Raw genomic sequence first — 25,173 nt, forward strand, 5'->3', positions numbered from 1 at the left:
GTCCCTGCCAAATTCGAGTTGCACTTACTTCAAGCTTCTATCTCCGTGGCTTGCATTTATGTTACATAAAGCTCCTTTTCATTTCCTGTTCCACATTGCTGTAGTGATACTATTTCAACAAACAAAACTTGGAAGCAATTTACAAGTTATTTGAACACCACAGCTTATATTTTTCACTTAAAAATACATATAATTTTTAGTTGATTAAAGTATATTGACAGGATGAAATTATTTTACTGTGCACAGCAGAAGGCTCTGACCACGTTCCCTTTCCAATATACAGCAAGATTCCACCAGAATAACAACCTTGCTTTGTGTCCTGTCTTGTAAAACTTTGCACTTTTTAAATTGCTCAAAAGCCCACACTAGACATTTATGAAGTTTCATCTCACCCTTGAGAAGTAAATCGTTTTCAGGAGAGAAAAATTGAAGCAGAGCAGCCAAGCCAGATATTGATCAGCCAACAACACTCCAGCACTTCTGAAATCAAAGGTCAACTGTATTAAGAATGAAGATTCCTATATCAGAGATCCCACTTTAAAATATTGCCCTGTGTCCTCACCTGAATTTGCACAGCTCGCTTATTCAGAAAAAAAAGCAACTGCTGAAAAAATGTCACCTTCTGATATGAAGATTAGGTTTAACCAATCATCTAGGCTTTCCCGATGAGACAAGCTTTGCAGTAAAGCATCTATGAGAGCAATGATTTCAGATGCTGATTTAGCAAGGTGAAGACACAAATGATATAAAAATATGTGCATAGGCATAAAAGCACACTCTTAAATGTTGGGTCCAGCAAGCAATTGTCTGTACATGAGTAATTAGTATGTAATCAATAGCACTACTTTTAGGTCTATAAAAGTAAACACTGGAAAACACAGTATCATTGCCTAAATATGCAACCATCAAATTGGCACTGGGACTGTTGATGTTACTTTCTGAGTTTGTTCTTGTGCAAGACATCCATGCATTTCCATTATCCTTCAGTGGTGTTTTGGGGCAGGAGCTTGTGAGGCATTGCCATGCTGTGTGGCTCTGTGCCCACATCTGTGTATGATGAAATGAGATGACAGTGCAGCAGTGATGCCAGAGAGTGAGCTACCTCCAGCATTCTTGCCTTTGAAAACTTAGGAATGTTTGGTAGCAGAACCCTTTCCCCAGCCACATCCCCAGGTGCTGCTGTGGTGCAAATGGGGGGCAGTGCGCTCTGGAGCACTCAGCCACCTGGCACAGAGGCAGCCCAGGTCTTGAGTTGCTGTTGGAGAGCACCAGTGTCCTTTGAGACCAAACAGAAAAACAGCAAAGCCTAAGGGGAGTGGAGCAGGGATGTAGATTTGTGTAGCAAAGGACTAGTGTTAGCTCCTAAGGGCACACCATTTTCCTGGTGAATTCCTCTCATTATTTTGTCCTTAATGAAAGTATTTTGTCATTTCTTTAAATTAATATTTTTATCTCTGCATTATTTACTACAGTGGTAATTAAAAATGTACATTAGCTATAAAAAACACTTGTTTGTTCTCTAATCCATAGAGAGAAAGAACTGCCCAAGGGACACAGGGTTTCTTTAAGGCATCTTCATTCCACAGGCTTTCAATTACTGGTTGAATCACCAATTATATGTAGATAATCAGTGGTTGATTTTCATCTAAGCATACATATGGATTCTTGCCTAGAGCAACCAGTCTTCAGGGAAAAAGTAGAAGAGTTGAAGATGAACTGAGCTTTTCAAAGGAAAGGAAAATCTTGTATGTAGTTTGTTTTTTTGTTTGTTTGTTTTTTTGTTTTTTTTTTATGCCCTGCAAGACGTAAGATCAGGTTAAATTACAGGATGCACAAGGTGACATTTCCAAGATGCTTACTGGATCTAGACAGTCATGAATTATTTTGTTATTTCTTATCCATTCTATCCATTGCTGAAATCAGAATCATGATGTAAAATGTCACCTTGCTCTTATTGTTTTGTTCTTTTCACTTGAAATCTTTGCTTCCAGTGTAGTGCTTCAAATTCTGCGCAACTCATTAAGCTCAACAGAGCCAGATCCCAGAGTGCCAGGTTAGGGGCTCCATGCAGCATGCAGAAAGTCAGACCTGCAGGTCCTCTGCCCACATACTTTGCACAGCAACACACTCCACAAAAAGATGCTCTGCACTTACATGATCTCCTGGACAGCAGGAATAACCTGGCCTCCTAAATGTAAGTCAGAGTTTTGGGTCAGGGCTACCCAGACTGGAAGGCCCCAAGATAACAGCAAGATGTGAAAAAAGTTATATTTCACCTTTCAGCTACTCACTCTTAACTTTTTAACTATATGTTGCCTATATGGCATAATTTTTGGCCTTTAGCTTTCCCATGAGTGCTTTAGTTTAGCATTCTCCATCAACTCCCCATCATTTCAGCATGTGCTGAAAGGTGAGTTTGTCCCTTTCTCAAGAGGGTGAGAGACTTAACTGGTGTATGGTGACTCTGACTGTACCTGCTCTGCACAGGTGCCTTAAAGAGTAACTCCCTTGCTCAGACATGTCCATGACAAGATAGGAGGCTCCAGAGTGTCTGACTTACGCAAATGCCTCAGCAAAAGAGGCAGAGACAGTTCGAAGGAGCAAGGCAGACAACTTGGAGAGGTAAACAAGATTTCAGTGCCTCGTCTAAAACTGATACAGCCACCTTGGGCTGTAAAGGACAAAATAAAAGAGCTTTGCCAATGTTGGCCATGAACACAGGTTTCAGATACATCAGTGGGTATGAGAAGGTCTCAGGTCAAGACAAAATCACTTGCTTGCACTTAACACCATCGAGGTTGCTCATTAGTATAGCTGCAAAAGCAGATTTTTTCAGCAAAGGTGCATTTTATACAGCAAAGAGGATTTAGCAAAAGCATTTGCCAAAATGAATAAGCTGGCAAAAATACTTCTTTCTTCCAGTATAATGTTTACAGTTAAGTTTTTGGCACTTACAAAATTGTAAATTAGTCACACCTCCAGCTGGTATTTGCTGTAGGACCTATCCCAGAATGAGTATCTTCAGTCTCTTAAGTGCCAGCATCCTTCCTACCTAAGCACATGCCGACATGCATGCTAAGAACACGGTCCATATTGCCAGGCAGATCTCCCAAGAAGTGTAGGAGTGTCCACCAGCACTGTCATGCAGTCTCCAAACAGCTGCTTTTTACCTCACCCCATCAATGCCCTGAAGGTGTCAATGGACCTTTGTGGATCTCAGCAGGTACCCCAGGCCCCTCTTCCCATCCTGTACATGGGCTTGGGGACTCTATTTCAGCAGCCTGTGGCTGCCTATCCTGACATTCTGGGGAATCCCACCTCTCCCCTACACCCCTGGCAGCACCTGGCCCCTGCTGTGCCCTCAGCTGGGTTGTGCACATCAGTCTTGTGGTCCTCACCCCTGGACACAGTGCATTGTAGCTTAGCACTGATGTACACTGATGGTTTTGGATAATAATCACAATAAAGGGGGTTGTGTTCCACCTCCCCTCTTTAATTTGGGGTAAACATAGTAAAGTAGGGTTATTTATACTACTCTTGGGGACTGAGACTTTACTGGCCTTTTGGGCTGGAGTACCATCATTATAAAATTAATTTAACACAAGTTGTTTTTCATGTAACAAGATTATGTGTATATACAAGAGTAGTCTAATGACAGAACATAGTACTGCTGATACGACATCTTCACATTTCCCTTCTAAGTTTCAAGAAAAGTCACAGACTCAGAGTATCAAAAACTCTCTATAATTTCAGAGACAAACTTCAGAACTACAGTAATGAAACAAAATTACCAGAAGTGTTCAGCACTTCTTAAACTCAAGCTCTATAAACCTGAAACTGAACACTTAAAATTTGAGTGCATAGATATGTTTATTTAAAAAAATACATTTGTGGTATACTATTCTAGAAGTAGGGTGCAATCATCTGTCTACTGTGCAGGGATGTTTGCATTCTCTGCAGACCAGAAAAAATCCCAAACTGTGAAAATGACAGATGATGTTCCTGCAGCCATATGAGACAAAGAAGCATATGGTTGCTCCATCTGAAGTTCCTGCAATGCTTTATGTCTTCACAGTGCAGCAAAACATTGTCTGATTAACATAATTAAAGCATTTTATAAAATATTTCTAATTATTTTTGCCAATGTAAATGATGATGCTGACATATGAATTGTTTTTGCTGTGCATGATGAATACTCAGTTCTCATTTTAGTGAGTACTGTAATCAAATTTAGAGCAAATGTTACATAAATGCATAAGCAATCCTAATCCTAATCTCTTTTCTGCTGTCTCACTTTCTCTATCTAGGCTTGCTGCAGCTAAATCTATAAATCTCCCATATTTTGTGATTTCTCTGTATATTTTTATTTTTGTTTCCCAATCTCCTGTCTTTTTCTGAAAGCACAATTTTTTACTTGATAATGGTTCTGCTGGAATAAGAGGTCTGGGTTTTTTAGTGTTCTGCCAGCTTCCTTGTGGTACTATATGTTTGCAGCAAGGGTGCTTTACTCCTTTTATTGCTATACTGGTGCCCAACTTTAGCCATCACCCTGGCTTAGAGGTCTTTAAACATTTTTTTTACTCTGTCCTTAATTGAACACCTATTGTTTTCGGTGTTTTGTTAATATTAATAGGGGTTGGCTGAGAGTTTGCCAACAATGCATAATTCAAAGTATCCAGAAGGTATTCAGGATAGCTATAAACAAACTTAGTAAAAAATTCAGTTCTAGCTTTGGACCACTAAGTTTTCTGTGGGCATCTTGACACTGTTTCTTCTTTTACCCTAGGATTTTTGCACTGATATAATAAGACAATACTTCACTGGCTCAATGAAAAGTATTACAGCTGTGTGGTTCGCAGCATATAATTTATCCAGTTAATTTAATTTCTTAATATTTTTCTGCAAATTGCTTATAATTTTATGTAATTAATTCATTACATGAACCTAACTGCTAAAATAGATACAAGATCGTCCAGCTGAAATAAATAGCAGGCTTTTTATTGACTTGTGTGGTAACAGTGCTATGCCTCAGGAGACTTGTCCCTACTCTGTAAATGTTACCAAAATTATTCTTTGGAAGTACTGAAAGAATGAGCTTTTTCGTATTTGACTTACTGTACCTTCTATTTCTTGCTTGCAAAACCAGAAATAAGTCTTAAGCAGAGAATATACACATTTATAAACCAGTGAGTCCTGCAAATTTTCTCCTTTAATTACTGCTATTGGACTGCCATACAAATCATGCTGCTTTCACAAGTAGGACTTACAGCATCACAATAATAATGCTGGATCAGGTGACATGATTACTTGTATTAATGGTATGAAGATTGCAGATTCAATATGAGGTTATAGTTAACTGTACAGCTTTTTCAATAATGCATTTACTAGCCACTTGATGCTATACAGATTTCATGGCAGGTTCTACAATCCCATGCTAAAAGGTAAGGCAACAGCTCAACATGTAGTACTCAAGTGTATGTTTTTAGATGACAAGCAATAGCAAGCTAAACAATAGTGCTTCATTTTTTGTAAATACCTTTATTTTCTTTTGATTTGTTAGTTCTGTTCATTTTGTGTTCATTCCACAAAAATGTATTAAAATAGCTCAAGTATCACTGACATCACTTGAATAGCCAGAGGTTTTCCAGCCCCCACACCCCAAAGAAGGACCTGCTGTACCAGCCAAGTCTTCTCATCCAACTGCTCCTAAAAAGCAGTAACCAAGCCTCAGCATCTGCCATAGTATTCAGTTTTTCTGCAATTTCAACCCAGATCTTCGCTAGGGTTAGCTTTTTTTGACTATTATCCTGCTCCAACTATGAGGAATGATACTGAGCAATAGGTTTTTATTATTTGAAAACATTGCTTCTTTCTCAGCCTGTAGAACTCCCAGCTTACTCAAGTTTTGATCATAAAATCTGTCATTACCTTTGTTGCTCTCATCTGGAGAGCATCTCATCTTTCACCACTTGGTCCTTTTACCTTCCCAAGTTGCCAAGTACCAAACAGGGCCAGCACTTTAACCAAGGCTATCTTTGTGCTGCACAGAGTGGAAAAATAATTTAATTTCTCTCTCATACATTTGTATAACCCATAACAAGACATTGGTTTTTCCCCCCACATCTGCTACACCTTTGACTGATGGTCAATGTATGCTCTACTATGGCTTTTTAAAACTGTTTTCCCCGCCAACCAACTCAATAACTTTGTAACTAATATTCATGCAATTTAATAATATTAAGTAATACCTATTTTTTCATTGATCATTTTTTAGCACCACCCAGACTGATTTGGTGTCTAGTTTACAAAACTTGGTATCTAGTTTATCACGATTATTTTGGGTACTGCTCTTCTTGAAAGTGCCTCCTAGCTTGGTATTGTCTGCAAATATAGTGACATGGTGTTCCCTGATCTGAATGCTTAATGAAATACAGATTAATATTGAACTCAGAATAGATTCCTACCAGAACCATCATTCTATCTTCACAAGCACTAACTTTTATTTGAATTGGAATTTTCCTTAGAAAACAGATAGTCCTCAGTGCAGCAGACTTGCACAGCCACCCTGGAGCCTTTCTTGAGATTCTGGGTTGTTCAAAGAAGTCATTACAGAGCACACAGATGGCTAAAACAGTTGTTATTGAATTGTGTTAGGCCTTTGGAGAAATGCCACCTCTAAGTACCTGAAAGTGATACGGACAAAGTCTGTTGTCCAACTTGCACCTTTTTAATGATATTCTGCCAGGTAGATGTATGTGGTGCCAGCTGAGCTGGTCCTCTGCATATTGACAGAACCATACTGCAAATGACCCAGAAAGTACAGCAGTTAACAGCCAAAGGTAGGTCATCTACAATTGCCAAGCTTTCTCATATTTCTTTTTTTCACTTCTCATTTCACTGTATTTCCAGCTCTGGTGGTGGATTGATGCTACTCTCAGGAATACAAATCTTGGCTATAAAACTACCATGGAAGGCACCCCAAGGAGGCTTCTCCTTGTCTGTCTGTCATATGTAGTCAGACCAGCAGGCATTTCTCATGCTGTTTTGGGGAGAAGACCAGAGAAATTTAGGGACCCATAGACATGTTCAAAATTTATCCAAATCATGCCAGATAGAGTTTATTTATTCTTAATAGATTATTCTTTCTTGATTATCTATCTATCTTTTTATTTGAACACATGTATCTGAACGGAATAAGGAACTGGGGTTGCATGTGGATGAAGTCATATATAAATTATAGGGAAAAATCCTTCTTTTGATAGAAAAGGGTGCTGCTAAGAAAAGATTTTGTAAGGAAAGATTATTAATTCTTATTTCAGATTTGAGAATCTGATTTTCATTCCGAGATTGAAGCACATGATTAACAGTATAATTTAGCTATCAGATTTACCTGTCCTCTGCTGCTGCCAGCCTGTATTTGGTTTCAGGGTTCTAATGTTGACTGTTAACCTATTTAAATATTCACCAACAGCTTTCTGCCAAGGTAGATTAATTCACCATCTCACATCCCTGTCAAGCTGTCAATTTGTCAGATATTTTTCTGTTGCCAGTGCCCTTTAGAGTGACAATGACAGAATACAGCTGAACAACAGTTTTTCTGCTGTTATTTCCTGTTATAGAAAAGCTCTCCGATATCTGAGTACTTAAAGCTTTCTGTCTTGGCAATTCTGAAAAATAGCCTTTTAACCAAAAAGCAAGAATTGTGTACAGAAAGAAACTGATGTACCATCTTGATTGATTTATGATAGCAGGAGCCTGTAATGCCAGTATGAAAGTTACCTCTAAAGCTAAAGAAATACTTTCATTTTTTATCCTAAACTGTGAAAAAAAAAAGACAGTCATCATGGAAGAACTCTGGCTCTTCATCCTGTGACAGCCAGATTTAACCCCATGTCAGACTTTGATAGCATATAAAATAATTAATTTATTTAGTGCATCAATATTTAATACTTAATTATCAATCTTATATTTATTCAATTAAATATTGAAAATTAATTTAATTGAAATTAAATGTAATATTATTTGTGTTGTAATTCATACCAATGCCTCAAAAATACCAGATTTCTTTTGGCTACCTCAACATTTAGAATGTCTAGGGGACACTTTAATGGGAAACATTCAAGACATACTCCTGCAACTGATGATTAATATAATTGTCTTCATGGAAATAAAATCAGCTGCATGAAGTGCACAAGCTTCCTTTATAGATCAAGTACTTCCAGCTTCCAAGTCAGTATTAAAACCACATATTAAATAAAACAGTTTTCCAAAGTGAGAAAACTGTTGAAGTTTATGGAGACAGATGTTTATCTCTGTATTTTGGGGGAGATTAGGAGCAGCAGTTAGCCAGGAAGAAGTCTAGTTCAGCCAGTGAAGTTAAAACAGGGATGTAAATGGGATGAGAATTAAGCCCTTAGATTTCTGGACATGCCTCCTGTATCTGGGGCTGGTTTTGGTCAACATACTACTGAGGAAAGGGATTTTCCTTCTCTTAGGCATGTTCCCAAAGGCATATCTCATGCAGAGGGCAAGCAAAATACACCCCAGTTCGACAGCAGATCAGAGCCCATGATCCTACAGCGCGGCCACAAGCATCCCAGAAAGGCATTGCCAGAAAGTGGAAAACCCATATGGCCTTTTCAACCCCAAACCTCTGTAAATCCATCTCAAAGGACAAGCATGCCAAGACTTAGAAGAAACTCTAGCTTTAGCTAGAGCTCTAGCTGGAAATTGAATTTTCTCCCTAATTAGGTAGAGGCCCCATCTCCTGGCACCCACTGACTTCCCAGCTGCCTGGTTCCAAGTCTAGAGAGGGCACCAGTTTCCATTTAGTCAAACACAGCAGAAACAGGAAAACATGTAGCATGTGTCAAAAAAGTCTTACAGGTAAGATTATTAACCATGTTAAAAAAGATGACTAAAGACACACAGATATGCATAGTTAAGACTACACTCAACTCTACGACCAGAAATAAGCAGGGCAGATACCCTATCCTGTTTGCTGGAAGCACTTTGCATACGGTGATTGATTTCAAGGTAGTCTGCAATTCTGTTTAGCAGGTGCTGTATTAGCAAATCTATCATTAAATAAATATGACACAAATGTAATTCTACACATGGGGATGTTTTCACAAACCTTTGGACATGTTACAAGTTGGTACACGGATAGACTGTACTATATAAGATCAGATAGCTAAGTCTGCAGCCTGAGCTGTATACATTTACACTCTGGTAGCAATGTAATGATGCTGCTAGGTTACAACTAATATATATACATATTTTTTAATCTATATACATATGTAAGTCCTGCAAACAAAGTCCAGCAAGAAAGCCTATTTTCTGAAGAATAATAATTTTTTTAAAAATTTAATAGATACTGAACATCAGTGTTTGAATTGGAACAGAAAAGGAAATAATGGAAAGATGTGTGGAATGGGGAGGGTGAGACTCCTGGGAGACCTGGGAGGTCCATGGAAATGAACCTCTTTCCATCATCCTCAGGCTCCAGTGATGCACTTGCAGACACTTGACTACACAAGCAAGAACTGGACAAGCCAGGAGTGTTCAGGACCAAAGTCAGTGGGGTATACATTATCTTAGCCTCCAAACTGAGTTCCAAAAAAAAGCTAAGTTAATTTTAAAGCATTTAGTGGTTAATGATACTGTAAATTCGCAGGCCAGCCTGAACGTTTAGTTTAACCTCCTCCCTGCCACTGGCTGGGCAGTTTCAGTCAGTACCTCCCATATGCAGACCCTGCTGTTCTTGCTTTGCACTGAAGGACGGAGGACTCAGAAACCCATCTGACTCACACCTGACTTTTTTTTTTTTTTTTTTTTTTTTTAATTCCTGGACCACCTCCCCCACTGAGTTTGCTGGGTCAGTGGGGGGAGCCCAGGCCAGGCCCAGGACTTCACCTTTTCGGGAGGTGAGGCCTCACTATTGCAGCCCTTGTGTGAGGGGGGGCAAAACCTCAACCTTTGTGGCTTCCTCACACTTCCCTGCAGGAAGCAGAAAACGGATGTTGCAGCCTAAAAGAACCCTACCCCCCCACACACCCCATTCAACAGTCTCCTTACTAGACATAAATATACCCTCCACTTGGGAGGATGATGGGTCCCTCCTGCCCCTCAGCAGCCCTGGATGCAGGGCAGTGACTCCAGCTTTTCTTCCCACTCACTATCAGCTCATTAGAAAATATGCCTGCTGGAAAGCAGCACTTTGCAGCAGGAAGGTTTAGAAACACAACCTCAGCTCTGTGCGTGCCCCATCCTGTTCAGGCTGGAGGGGGGAGGTCACCCTCCCAGCCTTGCTCCAGAATGCCCCTGAGGTTTGAGAGGGGAGGGAGAAACACAACAGTTTAAGGGGCAGAGAAGCAATTGGGTAATTGCCTTCATGGTTATGTGCTCAGCTTTCCACTGCTCGCACAAATGAATCGCAAACAGAAAGATTGATATCACTGGAAACCTTGGGCTACCTCTTGAGGCAGAGATAATCGTTCATCACATGCTTAGGCAGTCAGTAAACAAACAATAGTGTTTTACACTTCATTTGTCAGCCTACAAGTTATGGGTTGCATCCATTTTTTATCTCTACACCCATCTTGCACAGTGCTGTCATGCAATTTGCTCTGATATTTTTTTTGAATTAGCAATAATTATAAGTAGAAATACACTACTGAGTAAATTATATAGTCACTTGCCATTTCCCCAAGGTGCACATTACTGCTGTTTCAGTTCTCATACTTATCTGCACCTGCTACAGGGAAAAATTCTATGTGGCTGGAACGTATAATCAAAAGCAAGCTGAACTGTTCCAGAGAAGAGTGGTAAGTATTTGAAAAGCACATATTCCTCTATAATAAGCTGGACTAATCAGCACATTCAGCATTTCTCAGGCTACATTTTCAGATACTTGCTGAAAATACCTGAAGGATATTACAGGGAGGAGATTTTAAAAAAAAAATATTTTTTCAGTTTAAAGCACAGTGAAGAATCAGAAAAGAAAAAAAAAGTAGGCAGCTGTATGTGTTTCTGAGAAGTCAGAAACATTATGGGAGGACCAACCACTTCCTGCATGCAGTGGAGACCATTGCTTGGTGACATTCAAAAGAAAAGAGGATGACACAATATTCAGCTTTGGGGGGAAGAAAAACCCAAAAAGACGTTGGCTTTAAGTTTTACATTCACTGGTCTTTCTCTAAGGACCATTCTCCCTGGCACTGCCTTTGCCTCACAGTGCTGAGCTGCACGCAGAAAAGCGAACAGGAATCTGAATGGCATCAGCCTCCTCAAGGACACCTCAGGACTGAGGTGATGAATTTCTCTTCTTATCATGTCACAGACTGTACAAATGGGGAGTGATTGTTTACTCTGCAATGCCTGAAGTAATGCAGGAGACTCTTCCAGCCATTTTAAGAGGGCTTTAAATTTCCAGTCATGATGCTCATAAAAAACTGCTTTTACTCTGCCTGTTCTTTTTTCCTGGGCCCTGAACACTGTTTCTGCTCAAATACTATCTCAGTTTCAAACTCAGTTTACTCAAAATTTTCCACAAAGCATCTGTAAGCTGCACAATATCTATGCATTTAAGTGACGGTATATAGTTTGGAAGGCAAACACAGATGGAAACAGTTTTGTAGGCATGAGCTTACTGTCACTTAATACTTGAATACACAGCTAAACAACACAATGAAACTCCCCGATTTACATCATCTTCTTTCAACACAAAGAAGCACAGTTAAAATTAATTGTCAGGACAGTATGAGACAGGAGTGAAAAGTAGTTCTCTGTAGTAGTATCCTCTGCCACTTGTTGGAATACACTAGAAAAACTGCTTAACATTGGCCAAGGAAGAGCCTAACATACAAAAATGGTTCTTTCACTTGAAATCCAGTCCTGTTTTGCACTCCAGGTCTAAAGGTATCACCAATGAGAAACATCAGCCATGAAGGAGAATTCCCCTTCAGTTCTGCTGGGACTCAGTAAAACCAGATCCCACTAACACAGGGTTCTCTTGTTATGAGCAATACAGGGGCAGATGGAGGCTCAAGCCTAGGACCTTTGCTTATAAGGCTGAAAGGCTTCATTAAACACAATCTCTTATTACATTGGACTCTCCTACAGCCTCCTTCATTTTCTGGCCATTCGTTATTTATACCTTTCAAATTACTTGGCTCATTAGTCTGTCATTATAATAGAAGTCCAGTTGAGTTTAGTTTATTTACTGTTTAATAATTCCCTTTACTTTAACAAAGTGACACACGCTTGTCTGCGTTTGCCGAAATCTGGAATGTAATGGGAATGAGGGAGTAAAAAAATCCATTAGGGATTAAAGACTTTAATCATTCACATAAACAGCCAGATGACTGCAATCATTCAGAATAAAAATAAAATCAAAACGTACAGACTTCCCTAGGATACTCCTAAAGAGATTAACTAGATAAAGTAACAAGCTAGTTTAAAGAGTATTGACTGAACCATACTATTTTTAGAAAATTTGATAATGAGCAAGGGTGCAGAATAGAATAGAAAAAATTTCCAAGTTTTCTGGCTGCACTGATACAAAACAAAACAGATTGTTTCCAGTAAGGAGGCTACAGCTCTGGCTGCTCTTCTTAAAGGGGTCATGTCACCAGGATTTATCATTAGTGTGGACATAAGCTTGCCAAGGCACTTGGATTTATGTTAAGAGGCCTCAGTGCAGATTTAAGGTGCCAGTTCGGTATCATTCTAGCTTCAAGCAGATGCCTAACTTCAGGCTCTGTTACTCCCACTGCTGATCCAATGGAAATAATCCATTTAGATTGCTTACACTGGTACCACAGAATGAACTGGAGCCCCTGAACTAGGGGTCAGGCCCTCCTTGACATTTGTGCTATCTCCTGCCAGAAAGGCCACACCAACACGTGAACAATTGCTTCTTAAAACCTTTCAGAAGTATTCATAGGACATATACTATACAGCTTCATCTAAGCAGCCTGATTTGGCCTAAACAAAATACTAAAAGGAGTAAGGCAAAATTTACCACTTCAAGAGTCACTCTGTGATTTTGCATATTGGGATCATCAGCAGGCCAAGTTCTGTGGAAAACAAAAAGGTATCTCTAACACCTGCAGCCAGTCCCAGCAATGGAGCTGGGAGAGAGAAACTGGTGTTTGCACATGGTAAGGTCTTCAGGCAGCCACCGCTTTGCAAACCTGGTGCAGGGGCTTGGAAAATGGAACTGGCTGCTCCAAGACAAAGATGTGTCTTTAGACTAGAGACAGCTAAAAGGAAGAATTAAGGTTTATCATCCTTGGAGAGTGTTTAATTAGAACTCATGAAATGTGATCATTTAATGCTATCCTCAATATCATAGTGTGAGCTGAATACCACAGATGGAAATGATAGCTCCTACCTGATAACTCGTGTTATATCCCTCTTGTTACACAAGATGTTGCTTTATGGATTCTGCTGTGTAGTAGCACATCTGATTGAATTACTTTATCAAAGTGCTCTTAACAAAATGACAATGCAGCTAGGTCAGGATAAACTAAAAATAACTTCTAGAACAAGTTATTGGAAAATTAATTAGTTTTGGGTCTAACCCAGTACTCACTGTGCTCCATGGAAAACCATCACTGGTAAGTGCAAGGAATGGCAGACCAAGCCTTCACATGCTTTCTTTAACCCTGTCCAAATCACTACATAAACGCAAATCCAGGACAGTACCAATAAGTAAAGAACTGAGGATCAGAAACTGGCTCTGTCTCTAGCAGCCCATTTCCAGCAGTTGTTCACTGGTCCTGCTTTTCAACTGCAACCATGTTATTTATTTAAACACTTGTGCTGTATATTGCCAGAAGCAAAACATGAGTTAAATTTGCTGCTGTGTCCTTAGAGTACTCTGCTATGTAGTGGAAGCACCCTTCCTGCTCAGGGCAAGCTAAAGACAATGTCACCATTAACTGTGAACTTCCTTGCTTTTGCTACTTCAGTTCATGATCTCAATGTATTTAAACCAGAAAAGAAACAGTATTAAAATACCTGTCTGGGTGATCTAACGAGACAGTGGAAATTACTTTCTCAGTTTTAACAAACTCCCAGTTCTTTTATATTCTCTCTGCAATATTCTTGCTTTATACTCTCCCTCTTAGAATCACAGAATGACAGGATTTTCAGAGTTGGAAATGACCTCAAGACATCATCTAGTCCAACTCTCCCACTCTATTAGTATCACCTAGAACACATTACACAGGTCTGCATGCAAGCAGGTTTGGAATATCTCCAGAGAAGGGGACTCCACAACCCCCCTGAGTAGCCTGTGCCTTTGTCACCCTCAGAGTAAAAAATATTTTTTCTTATTTTTAAATGGAACTTCCTATGTTCCAGCTTGTGCTTATTGCCCCCCGTCCTGTCACTGGTACACTTAGCATACTAAGTTGCCCCAGACCTCACAGCCATGGGGTACTTGCCTTCATTTTTAGGCTTTTAGATGTCAGTTATGGTACCGAATTCAAGATCTGAAATGTAATGCTTTGCTTTGGAATAGCTCTACTGGGGCAGAGCCACAGTCACTGTGACTTGTGTCCCACTGGTACCCATCAGTGGTGCTGTGCTGATCTACATCTGCTCTGGGTCTGCTCTCACCAAACCACTTCCCAGTTCCAACAGCACAAATAAAGGGAGAACCAGGATATAACTATTAACTACTAATTACAATTAACATGCACAAAAGTTTGTAAGCCTCTAAGGCAACAGTTTTTATAAACGAAGAATACATAGAAATTATGCAGTTGCCCTCCCCGGGAACCAATATAAGAATTAGCAGCTTGGTAGCTCACAGAAAGATGCAGAATTACTCTAGAGATGCTTGACATGCTCTTGATTTCTTTCTTACTCATTTCTGTGCCTCAGCCCAAGGTTTCTCTGCTAATTATGCTAAGCACTTAACAGGTGATATCCTTAGAAACCAAGTGAAGAGAGCAGCGTGAGCCAGAACTGAAATGCAGACCCAAATCTGCATCACTTCTGTTCTAGGAGAAAGCTTTATCAAGCAACAGTGTCTTGTGGGATGCAGCCTGCCTGCGGGAAGTTAGTCAATGAAGAAAACAATCACTAGGACAGAAAGAGAGACTGCTTTACATCCTATGGTGGTTAGGAACTCACGTGAGATGTGCATCCAGGTCAGTGTTGCATAAAAGTGTTGGACCATCTCTGCATTGTATAAACGAGAGAGGGATTTAGAAACATTTCCTCTCAATAGCCCACAGCCCAGTGATTATGTGCCTATAAATACTTCTGCAATACAAATCAATATTTATGTTTAAAACAACAATATTACAGCAATAAAGACTTTTATATGGAAGCCCTAATACTTTTTATGAGTGATGCAATTCAGAAGATCTATCATTGAATCCATTTAGTTTTCTGTTCATCTGCTTGAGTGTTTGTGCAAATGGGATTGGTGACTGACTTTCTAAAAACTGAATTGTAATTATACCCTTACTTCAGATGATAGAATTGTAACTTTTTCTTTCACAGGTATAAACGATCAAGTGGTAACATCCATAAGGGACAGCTACGTATCAGCTGAGATATGAGTGACCTACATCAGTGGTTGATCTTGCTTCTTGATTAGTGTAAGCTTTAAAGCTCATAAGCTGTGTTCTACGCTAAGAAAGACATTTAATAGGAGTGGTAATTAGCTAGGAGCTTGCTGTTTTCTAGTACTAAACTCTACTCAAGTACATCACAAATCTCTCTATACACAATATTACAAATTTTGATCTACTCTGAAATTACATGTCTTCATATCTGAATCTTGTGTACTCTTCTCTTGTCATCAATAGATATACTATAAGAGTTGTTATCTAAGCAAAATTGCATATTTAAAACCTTTAAAGCCTTAATAAATCTTGTCTGAGGTTGAAAACTTTCTTGAATCTCTCGAGGTTAGCCATAAAGTGATGGCATATGAAAACTGGTATGTATTGGTATGTATAGAAGTACTCATATGTGAACAGCTAGCCTGAAGCAGTATTCCAAAATAGTCAGCTGCAGATTAGGGAAGGAGACTAAGAACATGTCTTAGGGACATGTTAGGGACAGATTAGGGAGTAGGAGACTAAGGGACACAGTGAGGGAGCCCTCCTTGTGATCTGCTGGTGCGTTAAACTACATATTTGGACACTGTAGTTGTTATCTACCTTGGATATTCTGGATGGTGGTAGTTTTGAAATTGATCTCAGCTGGGGGGGAGAGGGGGGAGAAAAAGAACCTTATAGGCTTTGTATTTCTTCACCATCCCTTCCTATACAAATATACTTCTTGTGTTACTGCCACGTATTTCCCTTGCTCATGGCTACAATCAGTCTATCTGCAACAGAAAGAGTGAGGATGCAGTGGCTGCAGATGAAATAGGATGAGGAAGAAAGCCCATGGCAGCAAAAGAAATTCTGGAGTTTTTATAAAGGTGGAATGGCCTGTACCAAGTTACTCACTTGCCTTTGCACCCAGAGTACTGGCTGAATGCCCAAGTGGAAGTAAGTTGTTCTATGAAACAGGGTCAAGTACTGAGGGGATAGATTTTTAAACTATTTAAATGGCTAATGGTGCAGACAAGCAATTAGTGAGACTTTCAAATTGCATTCCCTAATTGCATAGTTAAATCCTTGAACACACTTCATAAAATTTAGTCTTTATTCCTTCTAAGATCAAAGTGAAGTGAGAATGGGACAAATTACAAGCCTGCATGTAATCAGACATCCTAATTTTGTTTGTCTAAATAAGATGCCCAAGAAAGAAGTGCAGTTTCTCACAACTTCCCTGTTATTACCAGTTCTGCCTGACTTTGCAGTGCTGAGCTGAATGCTGCAGCTGGGCTGGAGATCACCCACCATCCATCCCAGCATCCAAGCAGCACAGCCAGGTAGGCAGATGGCAGCAGAAACTCCACCAGCCATCCTGCACTAAGCTAGTCCTACCTCTAAATCAGATCCTCAGCCACATCCCTGGGTGTGAACTGCAGCCACTAAGCAGAGCTATAGGGGAGGCTTGTTTTGAGACAGTTTTCATGATTTCTCCTCCATCTTTCACAGACTGAATTAATATTCCAGGTTGGACCTGGTGGCAATGCAAAGGCTGCCTCTGAAGTCGGGGGGGTTTAGGAGTGGGACCTTGAGGGTAAGACAGTGTGGGGAGGTAAGGCTCAGACCTATGACACATTGAAAAACCAAAGCCTTTCTGTGATTCAGAGCAGTTTTTCTCCTTAGTTTAAGTATCTGTGCCAGACACTGGAAGTTAGATGATGTGAATACCCCGTCAGAGACAATTATTCTGCTGATTTGTTCTTGTGACAGCTCAGTTACAAGCCAGCACTTACAGAGAGTAACAGAACAAAAAAACAACTTAGAGCATAGCCTGAAGTGAAGTGACATGAGAGATTTATCTCTGAGGAGAATAATAAGGAAATACATTTGCAAACAGGAGCATTAGAAGGTTCAGGAAGTCACAGCTGAGCATGGGAGGGCAGGGTGTGAAGGCGGCTGACAAACTAAGGCACTGACTGTGAGCTGAAGAGCTCTCCTCCAGAGGGGTGCCAATCTTTGAAGAAACACAGTCCAGCTCACAAGAACCTGCTGCATGGCTTTAGCTACAAGTTTTGCACAGACTGGCTTCCACATTCATTGTAGCACTGCTGTTGCCCTGTAGCTAGATCCTTAACCCCAAGGGTGAATTGCTCTCCAGCTTCTAACTCTTCAAACATCACCGAGATGTGCTCCCTGGAGCCTGGCAGTTGTATTTATGTTATGGTCTGAAACTGTGTGCCTCTCCCTGCCGTGCTTTGGAGACCTTCCCCTGCTCCAGCTCAGAGGTGCAAATCCCTGTGGGTATTATCATTACTACAGGCAGGCAGAGGAAAAGATGGAGGTTAAAAAAGGTTTGGAAGCACTAAACACGCTCTTCTACTCCTCTATTGCAGCCTCATTTGAAAACAGAAACAGCCTTCTCTAGGAAGAAGAAAACAACAGAATGCTTTAAATAGTCAGATTGGAGATGTCTGTCTGACAGCTCTGGTGCTCTGTGGGGAAGATGTGTTCTGGGTACGTGATAGACTTCTTACCCCCCTTTAAACAGATCTTGGACTTTTCTGACCTCAGTCCTAAATGCACTTACCTCCCCAGCTTTCACAAACTCAGTTCATATGTCCAGCTTCAGCCTTATTTATGCGGCATCTAACCCATGGAGATGCCTTTGACAGCACCAAAGCTGAGCAATACCATCCAAGTGCTTCCCTTCAGAAATGAGTATTGGAAATGCAAAGCAGCACGCAGGGGGTGACCCTGAAATGGTGATATGTTTCTTCCCAAGCTTTCACAGGATAACTTTTCCCTCGTTTTTCCAGGGTACTAGCTGACTTTTCAGGTTCTCTTGACAAACCAGCTATAACAGCATAACCAATACATCAGGTGGATCATTCTGTTACCGGCTGCCAGTCAACCTTTATTCTGCCCTGCACCCACAGACCATTTTAAAATCAGCTCTCCTGCAACACTGAGCAGCATTTCTCACTGCCATTATCTGTTTGAGTCCCATTGCAAAGTTACATTTTTTCCAGAACAGTTAAAGAGCATTAGTTTAAATGCCTCTGATTTAAAAGAACAATGGCCAATCAGCTGACTGGCAAGCAAACAATGTTGCCATCAGCTTTGGAAGCCAAACACACTTTCAAAATAACCAGAGAACAAGAGGAGAAAAGAGGCATTGCCTTTTGTGACTAAAGCCTGCATCACTTTGGGCAGTTCCCAGCATACATTACTTATCCCAGCAATCAGTGCATTGGGTGAGCTAATGAAATAGGAGCCAATCATGAGAACACCCTTCTGGGGGGAGGATAGGGCACAATAGTCTGATCATTTGGGGGCTCAATCACAATTAAACAGTTTGCAAGTGGAATCAGAAAACTGACCCCGCATGGAGATGCGCTGGGGCCCAGTGGAAGGCTCAGAGATGAGCAGCTTGTCAAGCTGGCAGACGTGCCTGGGCTTTCAAGGATGTCTGAGGAAGTTTTGGCAGTAAACTTCACTTGCAGCAGAATGACTGCTATGTCAACAACAAGTTTCCAAATCTCTGGTTCAGGAGAAGGGAAAACACCTCTTCCACAGAGTTTAATGATGATCAGGAAAATTCAGCTTGAGGAACATCTTGAATTTTAAGGCTTATAAATTGCCTAGCAACCAGTGCTTTGACTTAGAACAAAACAGCCTGGAAATAATATTTATTAGCTAATGTTTCCCAAAGGAACCATGCTTCCTCAAGGCATCCTCCAGCTACGTTCTCTTCACATTGGCATTACTGTGATTTACAAGTCTATTCAGGCTGAGGTAGATGCTGTACAGACTCCCAGGAACCAACCAGGTGGCCTCAGTCCCTCCAAGTATGTTCAGTCCTGTAGTCAGGATTGTTGAAAATTACAGAAGCAGCACTTGCCCATAGCATTACATCATAGATTTAATATAAACTTGGCTGATTACAGATTAATAACAATTTTCCCTAACTTTACAGAGGAACCAATTCTTAGGAGACTTCCAGTTAAATAAACAAGTTCTCAGATCTTACCTGTATGGAAAGGAAGCAGGCACATTTTTTCACTGGTATAAGCTTGTTTTGAGATTGATTTATTATGCCCTCGGTGATGTAAACAGGACCAGGTTTGGGAAAATCAATAGCTTACCTTTGAGCTTTACTTCCCTGAGCATGGATTTCCTTCTGCACCTGGTAATTCCGTCCTCCCTCATTAAAAGCAACTCCTTTCCCTATCAGAGAGGTTGAGGATTTTACTCACACAAGTACAAATACATGGTATAAAATCATTTGAAATTAGCATATGTCAAAGTTGAGGAGGACATAGACACAGCTTTAAAAATTCAGAAAAATACCCGGTAGGCTTATTGCTGATTTTGAGAAGACAGGAGGAAAGGGATGAATTTTTTTCTTTTCTTTGTGGACAGCAAAATCAGATTTTTTAATTTTTTTTTTTTTCCCCTTCAGGAAATGCAGTTAAACTTCTCATTCCCATCAGGCTCTAGCAAAATATTCATGAATGTCAGTTTGGTCTCACAGAGCCCCTCACGGAGCAGTTCTCATATTTGTCTAGAACTGTTTGCAGTGAATTTCAGTGCTGACATGAAAAATACTATAACTGAGTCTCAGAGCTGAAATGCACAGCCTGCCTACCAGGTCTTGCTCCTTCTCCCACTGCTGTTTGTACCAGAGGTCTGTGGATTCAGCCAATCTGCCATTAAACAGTGTTACACCAGAACAGAGTCCAGCTATACTTTCCTAAGCCATACAGCCCAAAGCTTATGCTGGAACACAACTACACTGCAGACTCCCAAAATAAAACCACCCAAAGACATGCAAATTGCCTCATTATATATACGGTGCTCTGCAAACAAGTGTGTGACTTCGGGAATCCTCACAAGGAGTAAGCTCGCAGGGTCTCTGGCTTTCCAGTAAGCAATAATTTGTTGCTGCTGCTGTTTCCAGCGGAGGAAAAGGAACGCGTTATTAATGATGCGGCACGGCAAGCAGGATGCCAAGGGCGCGGGCCAAGAGCCAGAGCTGCACTGCTGGGTGCTCCTGCTGCCAAACCCCGACCTGAGCTCCCGTCGCCGGGCAGAGCCGCGGAGCTGTGCGGGCAGATGTTCAAGCACCATCTAGTGGAAACCAGATCTCTGTGAGGTCAGACTTCCAGGGACAAATGGATTGTTTGCGAGTGGTTTGTACCAAGGAAAAAGAAATGAAACCGGGTGTGGGTTTGATTCGCTGGGAGTAAATATTCTCTTGTCTCTTTTAGAGGGAGTCAAGGTATAATCACCACTGAGAAAAGAAGGTGGGGGTGGGAAAGATAGAAAAAGGTGACTGCCTACTGGGATTTAAGGATTTGGGCTCCCTGCAGACATATTTCACTCTCCATTTCTCCTGCCATATCCACCTTGAGCTTCTCATGTGTTCTCACTGCTGGTTCCTGTCCTGCCCCAGCAGAGGCCATGTGCCAGCTGGCACAGGCTGACTATGGAAGCAGAACCAAGGGGGTTTAAGGAAAAGTTTTTTGTTCCTTTGGCTCTAGGCTAACATATCCAAATTGAATGGTCAACCACCCATCCACATGCTGGGACTCAGGCTCTGAAGGCTTTGTTCTCCCAGCATGTGCCGGGATCCCTAGCACTGGGGCCCCACTGCCTTTATAGCCAGGTCTCTGCCAGCAAAGACAACATGAATCAAGCCATCCTTCTCATCTGAGCATGGCATAAATGTCTACAAGTGAAGGTTGGTTTTCCAGTAGACAAAGTCATGATGACAGCTGGCTCCCTGCTCATCTGGCACAACACAGAGGCCTGAGATGGGGATCTCTGAGGCTGCTCTACCAGATGGGATCAGGAGCCCCGATCTATGCTGTGCTGGGGGGATGTGGAACACAACACAGAAGAGCTAAGGCCATAATTCCTGTCTGTTCATCTATTGCCACCTCTACTTACTGCTGCACTATTTATCTCACCAGGCCCAGACATTCAGCTAAGAACCTCAATTATGTGTCATGCCTCAGAAAGATCCAAAGAAGTTTTTTTTCCCATAATTTTTTCCTTACTGGTTCCTTTGAACACAGAATGCATGTATACCAGGATATAAACCAGCAATTAATACAAGATTAATCTATACAATATTGTATTTTAACATCACAAAGATATGTAGTATCTTTTACTTCTGAAATCAGCAATTCTCTTCAGCACTGGGTCATGAAACTGTAGTCTTTTAACACACTTATCTCTCACTTTGCATACAGGTTTTGCCTGAGGAAAAGTCAGCGAGTGGAGTCTCATCATGACAGTGGACATCATCAGCTCAGTGTACTCTAGTAGTTACACCTTTTTAGTGCTATTGCCAGACATTTTTATAAAGGCAGAGGTTCCTGAAGAGTATGAGAGAGAGACACAGTCACACACTGCAAGTGTCACAGTGAGCATTTGCAATAAAGATGTTTTCTGCTGGATCCTGTACTGACGCCAGACTGATTGATTCCAATTTTGGCTGATTCATTCCAATTTTGGCCTTAAAGCAGCAAAAGAAAAGTAAATGGTGCCTATTCTTCTATGTGCTACTTGGTGTAAAGGGACAAATGTGTATGCTGGAGTTGCACAGATCCAGTCTACCTTAATACTTGATGGGTAGGAGCCAAAACAGAACCAGAATAGGGCAATGGTCCTGCCCACATTCTGGACTTGTATAATGAGAAGAACCACTAAGTTTGGGCACAGCTTGTCCCAAGATGCCCAGAGTTTCTGCTCAGCTTCCAGATTCCATTAATAGATGACGCATGTGTGTAAATCCTTCCTACACTCCAAAAAACCTTGATGCAGAGCTTTAGAAAAACGGAGATAAAAACTTAATACCGTCAGTTATTAAAATCTCAGCACTTCCCTTACTGCAGCAGCTTTTTGCAATATCTGCTAATCCTTTTCCTCCATAAAACTCCATATCCTATCTCACAATATACTTTGCTGTATTATTGCTAATCTTTAAATTTATGCATGTTCTTCAGTAGGTGGACATTAACAGACACACCGTGAGACTATTACACTTGGAGCATGCTGGATGTGTCAGCAAAGTCAGGGTAAGAAATGTCTCTGCCAGCCATGCCCAATGTCATCCCCATGGGGCTGGGGCAGGAACTACAGCAGGAGAGTGAGAAAAAGCAGCAGATTGTGTATGGGAGGGAAAATTTTAGCAGTGCTTTCCTGCCAAAAGCCAGGGTGTTAGAGATGCAGAGACAAGCATATCATAGAAACCAACTCATTCTGCAAATGATGGGATGCTCTTTGCATATTGCAATTGCTCCTGCTTTGCAAGAATGAAACAAGCAAAGAGAAAGCTGTTTCTACGAAGCCCCTGGTTGTGTTTTCAACACAGGTTCAGTGGAGTTATCTTGAAGAATGTTGTTCCTGTCTCTACCAATAAAGATGAAGAGAAACTTGCAGTTGTTTTCCTGAGGAAAAAAACATTATTTTCCCCTTCAAGGATTATTTTTAAGATAAAAACGGGAAAATCTGAATTAAACTGTATTTGCTTAGGAAATAATTTTTCAATAAATTTTGTGGTTGTCTACATACAAAACAGAAGTTCATGATAAGTAAGGTACATGTCCCTGTACAGACAGAACATTGTTCTGCTAATTTTCATAGATAACCTCTCTGATGCATTTTCTGGTACTTTTGTTGTAAAATAGAAATAAAATGCTCATAATAGTGAAAACTCAGGGTTGACCACATTCTAAACTCTAAGAACTGCTTCAAGAGATGACACTTTTCAGAAAATGAACAGCTCAAACCATAATTAACAAATTTAAAAGATGCAGTTAATTATCAAGAATATGGGAGAAACTAGACAAAATACATAATTTAAGTGGGATAAGAAAAGAAACCACAGAAAGTCATAACACATTACTGCACACAAACAGACATAGCCTATGGCATGGCCAGACCTATACAGGACACAGCAAAAGTTAACTGTGCAGTTTAGGTCTCATCCTATTTTTATATCATCTGCATCTTTCCCCTTCTCAACCTGGGCCCATTCTGTGTCCCGCTGAAATCAGAAGCAAAAGAGGTGCTGGTACAGCCAGGACAAAACCCTGCAGTGTTTTGATGTTACTCCTTCCTATTTCAAAGGCAGCTGCAATCTCCTCTGCCATTGTTTCACTTTATCAGTAGTTCAGGAGCTCACATCCTCCTGCAGACTCAGTAACACAAGAGTTTGTCCCCCCTTTTGGGCTGCTGCTGTATTATCAGAGCCATAAGAGAGGGCCTTCAAAACGCTTGTCCAGCACTTTCATTTGTTGTGCTGTAATGTGGCTGCTGTAGTCGCTGAATATGTAGATTTAGAAGTAAGTTTTTAAAGCAGTGCTCTGGGAGGTATGTGTGTTAATCCCATTATCTGATAAACGGATTTGTGAACACACCTCCCACCATCCTGCATTAATAACTTATCCCTCAGAGTCACTAGGAAATGTAATTTAAATGCTTGTGAGGAGTCCATAGACCAGATGTTCAAAACCATGGAATTAAACAAAACAAGTTTATGGAAAGTTGCAATGCTAACAAGATCTTATCCCCTGCTCTCTCCAGCCAGTTCTCCTATCCTTCAAAGTCACCAATTAGACTTGATGGTGATTTTTTGCACATTTGTTGAATGTGTTACCACATGCAACTTGTCTTCCCCAAAGTGCCCTGGGAGCCAAGAGCTCCAACACCAGACCTGACCACTCCTAGGAATTAGAATATTTACATTCTCCTTGAAAGCCAGGCACTGGCTCCTGCTCCCAAGGAAGACATTCATTCTTTATCTACTTATAAAATGCAACAAATTATATAATACAGGGTGGTGGTGTTTAAATCCACATATGTGCTCTAATATGCCAGCATGTTAGCAGTATTTTTACATCACATTACAGTGAAGGGTGGTAAGGAAAAACTTTTGAGGATCAGACAAGTGAAGCTGTTGCTGCTGAAATCAAACATTTTGTATGCAGGCTGTCAGTCCAAACTCAGTATAGGCTGCCAGCAACTCAGACCATTCATTTTCATGTATCTGTACTAAACTGATTTGGAAACTAGACTTGCATTCTCTCTATCAAGATGTACTTTCAGGGAAGAGACACATATCAATGCCCTTTGTGTATTTATTATCAGTGGGATAGACTACTTCCTTAAAGATCTATGTCACATCGCACTGTGAATTTTACTGGTTAATGGGCAGTCTGAAGCTCAGCAAGGCAAGGACTTTTGTTGTGCTGGACTCAAGGTAAGGGACTGAAAGGAATGTTTAAAAGTAAGAATAAACTATTTGTCAAAGAAACAAGTGCAAAAAGGACATGTAAGTAAGACTCATCACTCAACAGTTCAGGACAGATACTACTTATATAAAGATGACTTCAGTCACAAGCAAACAACAGTATGCATGAATAATAGAAATAAATCTAACATTTGCATGTGATCTATCAGCGAAAAGAAATCTTAGCAGGACATTTTGTGTCCTAACCTGAAAAAGTCAATATAAGACTCCAAAAGTCAAGCTTTTTATCTACAGAAGCATAGCTCAATCAGGTTTTCATTGTTCGTATTTCCATTCACAATT

The sequence above is a fragment of the Calypte anna genome, chromosome 9, assembly GCF_003957555.1.
Source record: "Calypte anna isolate BGI_N300 chromosome 9, bCalAnn1_v1.p, whole genome shotgun sequence".
NCBI classification, from domain to species: Eukaryota; Metazoa; Chordata; class Aves; order Apodiformes; family Trochilidae; genus Calypte; species Calypte anna.